This window comes from Scleropages formosus, chromosome 12 (assembly GCF_900964775.1).
Source record: "Scleropages formosus chromosome 12, fSclFor1.1, whole genome shotgun sequence".
NCBI classification, from domain to species: domain Eukaryota; kingdom Metazoa; phylum Chordata; class Actinopteri; order Osteoglossiformes; family Osteoglossidae; genus Scleropages; species Scleropages formosus.
Genome location: NC_041817.1, coordinates 24,345,021 through 24,355,156, shown reverse-complemented (window position 1 = coordinate 24,355,156; position 10,136 = coordinate 24,345,021). Strand labels below are relative to the sequence as shown.

At 43.0% G+C, this 10,136-nt stretch overlaps 1 long non-coding RNA gene across 1 annotated transcript; it reads right to left on the bottom strand.

Annotated features, from left to right (window-relative positions):
- Positions 1 to 716: 716 nt before the first annotated feature.
- LOC108929336 (uncharacterized) lies at positions 717 to 6,465 on the bottom strand. The gene is made up of 3 exons (XR_001965741.2): positions 6,344 to 6,465; positions 2,295 to 2,498; positions 717 to 783 (listed from the first exon to the last, which is right to left on the bottom strand). It is a non-coding gene; the product is annotated as an uncharacterized LOC108929336 (long non-coding RNA).
- Between the last annotated feature and the right edge of the window lie 3,671 nt (positions 6,466 to 10,136).

The window sequence follows — 10,136 nt, the reverse complement described above, 5'->3', positions numbered from 1 at the left end:
TGTGAGAGAGAGATGTTTGTACCCTAAGGTACATAATTTTTTTTCCATTTGTTCAGCTGGGTAATTTTAACTGTGTCACTTCAGGGTAAGTGCCTGCATCAAAAGTATTAAAGCGGGAAAGGGATTCGAACCCAGGTCCTTCAACTGGAAGGTGCTGGCGAGTTCACATGCTGTGGTAGATGCTCTACTAAAGGGTACAGGTAACGGAGAGAGGGTGTACTCTTGTCTGCTGGGGTGGAGCATCTGCCTGATAGAGGGTAAGAGGGTGAAACGATGGTCTGCAGGTTTTCAGGGTTGCCGGTCCCCACGTGGGACACAGGGACAGGAGGGAAGGACCGACACAGTGAGTCCAACCTGTAGCTCCAAGCGTCACCTGTTCTGCCTACTGAACCTTTTTTGCCCGTCTCGTGAGCGTGACTCTGGGATCCAGGGAGCCGTGGAACCAGCAAGGAGAACAACACGCAACGTGCATCATAAAGCGTGTGAGAGCGATATCGAAGTCCACCTGGAAGACGAGGACACGTTATGATGCGTGCGCAGACAGACACACACACATACATACACACACACACACACACTCTTTATGATCTACATTGGACTGTATGAAAAGCAAACCACAGGCAGATGACTAGCACATGTGCCAGATGTTGATGTCAAGACACCCGGGGTTTTTCGAGTTATGCGTGACTCACCGATTTGAACACATGACCATACTGGTGCTGAGGTTGCAGGTAGCAGTGGGTCCTACCGGTGTCCTTGGCTTCTGTCTTTACCCAGCAATCCCTGTGTAATGGACATGAGGACATCAGTTCTGAATGACTCCAACTTTTTTCTGCTCTTGACCCTGAAAACAAACGTGTCCTGTCCTGGTGACCCTAAATGCTGGTACATGCAATGTTTGATACCGGTCGTTTTGATGTTTTATTTATCATATCTTTTGATCTAGTGTAACTGCTTCCTGGGGGCTGCAGGTGGGACATTGGTTTGAGCAGTTGTCCTTGAAGTTGAAGGACTCCGTTTGACCGCTGCTTTAGTAACCTTCGTGAAGGTAATTTCCTTAAAGTGATACAGTAAAAAATTACCCACCTGTTTAAATGGGTAAATCATAGTATGTAGCTTTACACTGTAAGTTGCTCTGGGGGGGAAAAAGGATGAGCTAATGAATAAATGTACATTTACAGACAGTTACATCAATAATTCTTCACTTTGAGCCAGCAACGTGATCTCTTTAAAATGCTGGTTTTTTTTTTAAAAAAAAAACTGCTCCATGACCCTTAGGAACACCCCTGTGACCCTCATTTGGGTTGTGATCATACGTTGAGGAACCATGGGTCTATGCTGACCCATCTTTTGACATCACAATGAAGGAGTCTGTTCAGGGGCTTTAAGTACTACAGTAGTCAGAGTGGCTCTTCAGGTGGGCAACACGGTGGCATAGCGAGTAGCGCTGCTGTCTCACAGTGCCTGGGTGGTGCGAGAGGACATGGGTTTGATCCCTGCTTAGTCTGTGTGGAGTTTGCGTGTTCTCCCCATGTCTGTGTGGGCTTCCTCCGGGTGCTCTGGTTTCCTCCCACAGTCCAAAGACATGCTGTTCAGGTTCCCCCATAGTGTGTGTGTGTGTGTGTGTGTGTGTGTGTGTGTGTGTGTGTGTGTGTGTGTGTGTTCTCCACTGATGTATGGATGAGTGACCCAGTGTAAGTAATGTATCTAGCAGTGTAAGTCACCATGGGAAATAAGGTGTGTGGGCTGATAACTTTCAATGAACTCTATGTAGTGTTTCTTTGGAGAAAAGTGTCTGCTAAATAAATGTAAACTAGGTTTGAATGCTGCTTTTGGATTCAGTGCCCTTGCTTCAGGTGCTTACCCTGAATTACTCCAGTAAAGACTACCTGGCTGTATGAAGAGGTAAATAATTGCCAGTAGCTGAGCGCTGCAAGTGGCTTTGGAGAGAAGTGTCAGCCGAATGAGTAAATGAGGTGTGATTTACCACTAGGGGGCGCAGTTGTGAAGTTACCCAAATGAGAACTGCGATTTGCTGCCTGTTTCTGTTATTTCAAGGGCACCAAGTCCTTCGCTGCTACAGGGTTGTCAGAGTTATGAGTTTTTACCTGTTTGTGCTGACAGATGCTCTGCACCTTCATGCATTCTCCTTCCAGTGTTAACTCATTTTTTGATGCAGCAAAGTTGAGGCAACATGAGCTGGAGAATTTTTTTTTTTAATAAATCACAATGATAGATTATATCTGTAAAAGTGAATATTTAGTATATGACACTTGTCTCTAAATGGCATCTACCTTTCTTTCCAGCTTTTCTCTCAGTGCGTTCATTGCAGAGGTGCTGAGCTCCAGGTTACTGTGGCCTGCAGCGGTAAGTGCCTCTTGTCGTCTTCAGCAGCATCTAAATGCGGCAAAGTGTGTGGAAAATTGTCGTGCTCACTAAACCAGCATCGATGTCCACTTGGACCCGGGACCTTGGACTGAACGCTTGTTACTTGCTGCCTGTAATAGAAACGTGAAAACATAGTAACTGCCCAGCTGAAGAGGCCGTATTGACAGGTGCCTCAACCACAATACGGTAATACTAATCACTGGGAAATGTGGTGCACAGATTGTCTGCTGACCCCTAGTGAGGGATAGTTACTAGACAAACAGGTTAAATGTCTGTCAAAATCAAAATGGAAACACTAAATGTAACATCGTCGCACAGAAGCACTTCTAAATTTCTCCTTCGCTTGATGCAAAGTTCTGTGAAATATAAAATGCAAAACGCAGAATCCAGAAATGAAATCACAGGAAACTTCCAGTAAAGTGAAAAGGTAAAAACCATTTTCATTACTGCAGTATTTTGGGATGTTTTGGGCAGCAAGGTGGCATAGCGAGTAGTGCTGCTGTCTCATTGTGCGTGGTGCGAGATAATGTGGGTTTGATTCCCGCTCAGTCTGTGTGGAGTTTGCATGTTCTCCCTGTGTCTGCGTGGGTTTCCTCCAGGTGCTCTGGTTTCCTCCCACAATCCAAAGACATGCTGTTCAGGTTGCCCCATTGTGTGTGTGTGTGTGTGTGTGTGTGTGTGTGTGTGTGTGTGTGTGTGTGTGTGTGTGTGTGTGTGTGTTCCACTGATGTATGGATGAGTGACCCAGTGTAAGTAGTGTATCTAGCAGTGTAAGTCACCACGGTGAATAAGGTGTGTGGGCTCATAACACTACATAGAGTTTACTGGAAGTTGCTTTGGACAAAAGTGTCAGATAAATAAATACATGTAATGCTGAGCAGTGCTGGTGTGGTGAAGTTTGGGGGTTAGAGGTGTTACCTTGCAGTCTGAAGGTCTCGGGTTTGAATCCCACCTCCTGCTCTAGTACCCTGTTCCTGAAGTCTTGGGTTTGAATCTCAACTCCTGCCATAGAGCCCTTGATTGAAGTACTTTTACTGAATTAATACAGTAAAAATCACCCAGCTGTATAAATGGGGAAACTCCCTTCTAAGTAACTTAGTGTACAAACCAGTACTGTGAGTTACTTTGAAGAGCATCAACAAAGAGGAACAAATAATAACCTGCATTAATGTCTCTTCAAGAAATTGTCCTGGTGCTCCCCCAACCCCCACCCCTGCCTTTAGATGAAGTAATTGTCCTAATAGTTGAAGCAAGAGACTGGAATTCAATACCCTGTTGTCAGCTGCTTTTATGAGGTGTGGACCTGCGACCACTCCTAGGCTCACGGGGTCAAACCATCAATTTGGCCTGAGGGTGGACAACAGCAGCTGCAGGTCTCTCCCCCTCGCTCTCTGCTGGTGGTGACGGATGCTGGAAATCGGGTCCGAAAATAAAACTGCAAGCTCCGTTTGGTCTCTCTAAAGGAAATCGAATCATATCAAATTCTGTGAAGGATTGGAAAAAAAAACCCTGCTTTTTGGTTTTGAGGGAAATGACGAAGTCCAGGAAAGTGATAATTGGCAGTAGGGGCTTCTCTCTCTCTCTCTCTCTCTCTCTCTCTCTCTCTCTCTCGTGCGCGCACTCTTCTGACCTATAAAAATAGGCTATTTAACACATACTGAGTTGCAGGCGATGACATAGCCACCCACCCCACACCTTCAAGTGCTTTCCCCTTCTTCATATTTCTAAATCCCTGGTCTTGTGAAGAGACGCTTTATCCAGGACGCGAAGTCTGAGAGCGCCGTTTTGTCCTACTGAACAAGCAACCTCTCGGCACACAGATTTTTTTAGCTGGAATATTGGTCTCATCACCTCGTGCCTCCCTCCAGGGTGCCATGAGGGTTCAGAGCAGCAATGTTAGATAGGTCCTTTTGCACACTCAGTGGAGGTCTTTGGACTGTGGGAGGAAACCAGAGCACCTGGAGGAAACTCATGCAAACATGGGGAGAACATGCAGACTCCACACAGACTGAGGCCAATTCAAACCCGCAGCCCAGGAGGGGGAGGTACCAGCGCTACCCGCAGTTGCCCAGCTTGTCAATATGTTCTTATTAATAAAAGTAACCCTTAGAGATGCTGGGCTGTTTCCAGTATCTTGTTACTAGTGGAACTTTCTTCTGGGTTCTTTAACCTCTCAATTCACTTTTAATAAGATCAGATTTCAGATATTTTCTGTTTGCTGCATGAATTTTCTCGTGTGTCCATCGTGGACAGACGTACCGCATCACGTGTAATTACATCCACATCGGTATGCAAGCCCATTCGCCGAGAAATGGAGCGAACATGGGCGTTGACCTCACTGCCCTCTCTCTGTGGTTATGAATTGTAATAATTAGTTAAAGGCCTGAACGAGAGGATCTAATAATGTGAGTGGGACTTGTCAATTTATAATATTGTGTCCTTGCCCTGTTACTCATTTGCGTGGGTGCATTACTGTTCTCCACAGTGTCTCCGGTAAATATAGGCTTAGATTTGATAGCATTTTCCAAAAAGGAGTTTCTTTTCTGGGGATGTCGCCGCTCAAGCAGAACGTAGCTGATTTATTATGAAGCCATAAATGACCCAGCAATCTTTTTGTGTTGTGTGTTCATAACATCCTACTGCTACTAATTCTCAACCCTGCCGCCTCCACCCCCTGCTTTCACGATATCTTTGCATCCTGTCACCCCAGTCCACCTCCATCCTCCCTCCCTCCCTCCCTGACCTCCACCCTGCTCAGCCACGCACACACACAGACACATGCACACACACTAAGTCTGCAAACTTTAGTCCGTGGAAGCAGGTAGTAGCACCATCTTAAACTTGAATACCTGGGTTCGAGTCCCTGCACCTGCTGTAGTACCCTGGATCAAGGCACTTGCCCTGAATTGACACAGCAGAAATGACCCAGCTGTATAAATGAATGATTAAATCAGTGTAAGCAGCTTAGTGTACAAACCTCATGGTGTAGATTCTTTGGGAGGAAAGAGTTACATATATGAATAAATAAAACGGTATTTCTGATTACTGACAGGACAGCAACGGTGTGCAATTTTGTGCCCAGTGCAATGTGTCCATTGACTTTTTGTGTTTGTTTATTGGTATGATACCATGGTTATTTGAAATCTAGTTTTCTTTTGTGCTTTATTGTTTTTGCTTCTCTGAAGGGCAGAGCTGCTGTGATGCAAGACAAATTTGTACCGCACTGTATTGTAATCAAACATTGCTGTGGGTTTGGAAAAAAGCAGCAAGGCTCTTGTTGACATCATCCTGTTCCGTAAGTGTCTCCACGGTATATTGGGGTAAAGGATAAGAAGCTGGATGGAAATGAACCTGGACAGTGAATCAGGGCAGCTTTCTTCTTTACCCAATTTAAACTGTGTCCATACACGTGGTCTTAGGTAGCCGGTGATCACCATGAAACGAATAGACATGTGGGCATGTCTCTCTTAACCCTTTCGTTTCCACTGGTTTGTTTTCTGTGTAACGTTGGCTGATCACACTGAATATTAAACTATTCAATACTCTATCTGTAACATTAGTTTAATAAAACTACATACAAATATTTTGTAATGTTTTGAAGGTTTTCAGTGATGTGTGTGGCTATACTACTTCCTGTCAAACATTTTTTGTGTTAAATGATGCATGCACCCACCGCTGAATCCACTCCTATATTCATTCTGTGCTGTTTTTTTAATATAAGAAATTAGATTGTTTTTCCCAGTGGAACATTTCAGTTGTATTAGTTTTAATGCAGCTGTGATGGTTCTCCTTTAAGGTCCTACCACCAGCACCGGTCAAGTCAGGGTCCAGGTGCAGTAAAACCCTGTTAATGCCCCCCGGGGGCCTCGAAGCCGCACCGATAAATAAACCAGTAGTTGAATGATGTGTAACAGAACTGTCAGACGGAACCCCCAGGGGAGCAGTGATACTTTACCAGAAGTGAGTCGATGGAGAGGCTGACGTGGGCTTTGCTGGGAGGCCCGGAGGAGCTGGAGACTCGTTCCATCCATCCTCCATACCGCGCAGTCCATGGCCCGGAGTCTTCCGTTCCCGCACGAATACTGGAGCGAAAACAGCATCGTTGAGGAGCTGCTCACATTTACTATGGCAAGCAAAAAGCAGTCTCTTCCCCTCATTTATTCATTTATTTGATGCCTCTCTCCAAAGACCCTTCACATGTGGTATTTGTGAACTAAACTACTTGCAAATATTTACTCATTTGCGTTACATTGCTGGGTAACTTTTACTCAGTTCAGGGTAAATATGGTGCCTAGCGCTTGTGTACCATAGCAGGAGTGGCATCTGGAAGCAGGTATTTCGAGGACAAGGCAGTGGCTCTAACCACTATGCAACCTGTTGCCCCGTTCCTCATGGCAAACGGTGCTTATCTGCATTTTTCATTGAAGTCTTCCTCAGTATGGTAAAACAAGACCTGTTATGCACCACGCTCATCATAGCCATCATTCAGCCAACTTTCAGGGCCCAAACAGTAAATCAGTTCATACAAAGTTCATTTTTTTTTTTTTTTGTATAGGGAGACAGGCTGTTCAGAAAACTGTTTTTGGTGCTTGCACCTCAGTAATAAATACCTTATCTCTATCACAGCACGGCGAGCGAATTGTACACAAGCCTTTATCTAAGCGCAGTCCAAGTAAATGGCATTCACCTGTTTATTTTACCTCAACGCAGCTCAGGGTGATCTTGACAACATGCACACAGGCATCTATCCTGCCTACAAAGGCATAACAATCATAATCCTTCACTATTATGGCCTTTTCATAATGCCTGTTTCACTGCGGCCTGTGAAAGGTGACAGAATGATTTACTAAACACCTTCAGAAATGTTGTTCTCCGATGATGGACTGATAAATGTCAAGCGTTCACAGCCTGCGCAATGTATCGGACACCTGGCCAGTGACATACTGCCTAAATCAGCAGCGCAGCTTACAAATTCGGGCCAAAGAAAAACGTCAAACTCTCAAAACTGTACTGCCATACATGATTGAGATTAAAATAATGCTTGTAGCTTTGCAGATTGAACTGCCAACCCCTTATAATAATGTTAATTTATGAACCGTTTCCTCCGAAAGCTGTATATTGGCTGAAACTGATCTGATGGTGTCCGAATGGGAAGGGTTAGTGTATATACTAGAGGGTATCTTTTCAAACTTTAGAACTTCAGACGTAACGCATGCTCACGGCAGCTATTGGGGGGGGAAAATAAAAAATTACACTGAGTGCAAAAGGAGTGAAATAAAGTATATGTCGGACAACGCTCACATAAAATCAATATAATCACAAAGAACTGACAAATTGCTTAATTTCTCTGCAAGTCTCAGGGGTGGGGGAAAATGACCGAACATGTCTTTTGAACAGATTGTCGGTCTTTTAATAAATCAGGTTAATAGGATGAATTTTTATAAACAAGTTCTTTCCAAGTGCTTTACAGTACATTTTCCAGACAGAATTGGAAAAAAATCAGTTTTGCTGTAATGAGAAAACCGAGTATTATGCCATGACTTTGTCAAAGGGCTGCTCGGAGACACAATGTCCAAACGTAGATTAGCTCATAGAGACCGTGACGAACGCAGCTGATCGTGACCAGGCATCCAGTTCTTACGTTTGCTTGTCGTTTTCTGGAAAATGGGGCACCGGGGGAGGGGGGGTCAGACGAAGAGGGTGGGATCAGGAGGCTGGATTGGAGATTGCATTAAAAAGGTGAAACACGCAAAACCCTATGATCAGTAACGTAAAACATAGTACAGCTGAAAATGTTTTAGGGTCTGGTTGTCTTAAATTAACAGACAGGGTAGGTATCCCACTGCTCTCTGAGATGGATATGATGTAACCAAAGATACCTAGAAGAAAAGGGTTTTTTATTTTTTTTTATTTTTAAACAAGCTATCTTAAATTCTAATGCTAAATAAGTGAACAATTTCTTTTTCTGGAAATAACAACTTATGTAATTGTCCCAGGTGTGCAACTATCAATTTAAGTGTTCCAGAATCCTGCCTGACTCACCAGCAGCACTTGATATCTGGAGAATGTGCAGTTTCCTCTGGGAATAATATTAAGTTATCATCAATAAAGTTTTTGTCTGTCTTTATTTAATGTGAAAAGACATTTTGCAGGGATAAGTGTTCATTTTAACCCTTTCAAGTCCATGCGATTGTGCTCCTCATTTCCCAGCAAGGCACTGCAATACTTAGATACACATTATAAAATACTGCAAACACGGTGAACTTATTTTTCATACCTTACAGTGTTTGTTTCTTTTTTCACTTTGGTGGGAGGAGCTTGAAAAAATGAATCATGGAGAAGAGCAGCAGGGTGGTGCTGTGATCTGGGTGGTTGTTTTGCAATCTGAAGGTCCCCGGTTTGAATCCTGCAGTGGTACCCTTGAGCATGGTCTGGTAAGGATACTGTGTACTGTGTAACTGGGTAAATCACTGTGAAGGTGTTTATCTCACACTGCAAGTTGTCTTGGACAAGACGAAATAAAGGTTAATTTACACATGCGAGTTCAAGGGTTTGTTATTGTGCCTGAGATTAATCAAGAGGTGCCTCATGGAAAACTGCATGTTGGGAAAAGATAAACAGGGGAACATGAGGAAAACAAAGCAGGTCCAATGGCCTTCTGGGAAAACGATGGGCAAAACAGGCGAAAATATGACTCTAAACTTGGAGCAAAAAATTACAGTTTGAAGCCTGTAGAGAAAATGAATAATTCTGTTTATATGTCGATGGCTCTTGATGATACTTTAGTCACCGGAATGATTAAATTAATTAACGCACAAAGTTGGTCCATATTATAATTGAGGTACAGATAGTGGTATTCTTCAAATGCTTTGGTGCTCATAATTCTGCTCCCTGTTGATGACTTGGATTTTAGTTTGTGTTTCAATTGCTCCAAATTACAGTTCTTAAACACTGTTCCCTTTACAAAAAATGCAATGTTTGTGTGGGTTGTCGCTACTGTAATTTTTATCCCTTTCATTATTACATGTTACATTATGTGCCAGACTTTACCACCTTCGCACCTCTGACTCCACATAACCTAGCTTGATATTTTAATTAATATTTGAAAAGTGTCAAAAGTAAAATGTATTTTTTTAACATACTTTTATTCTGTGACAGCCAATACTTGGTTTTCGCCTGAAATGTCATGAGGTAAATTACCATCTATTTTATTAATTTAAAAAAGCTTTTAACATGTGATGGATGCCAGCACACCCTGTAGCCTATGAGGAGCAGGGATGTTCTGTAAATCAGGGCTAGACAGACTGGTCCAGATTTTTTACAACATGAAACTATTAATTGCACCAATAATTAAATGATATGCTGTAATTGTAATGTAATGCAAATAAATGTAATCACTGGTCACTGCACCACAGGTATCCTCCACATTACCGAGAACTCGCTGGGTAGGCGAAGTTAGAAGCATTTTTGTTGTCCATGTAGTTTACTGCTCTGGCTATTTATTATGACCAAGTTATGGTTTGAATCCAGGGTTGCAAAGGACTGTTGCTTATTGCTTCAATTATTTATCATGGTTTTTTTAGGGCTGTTAGGAAAAAAAAATTCTAGAAAAAATACATTTTTAAATCATTTGAAGCAGGCCTAAGAAAAGCTCAACCATGTGTTCTCAAAACCGCTTTCGGTATTGGAAGAATTTTTCCTATTAAAATACACACCCAATCCCTATTGTTATTCAAGTATGAATGGAA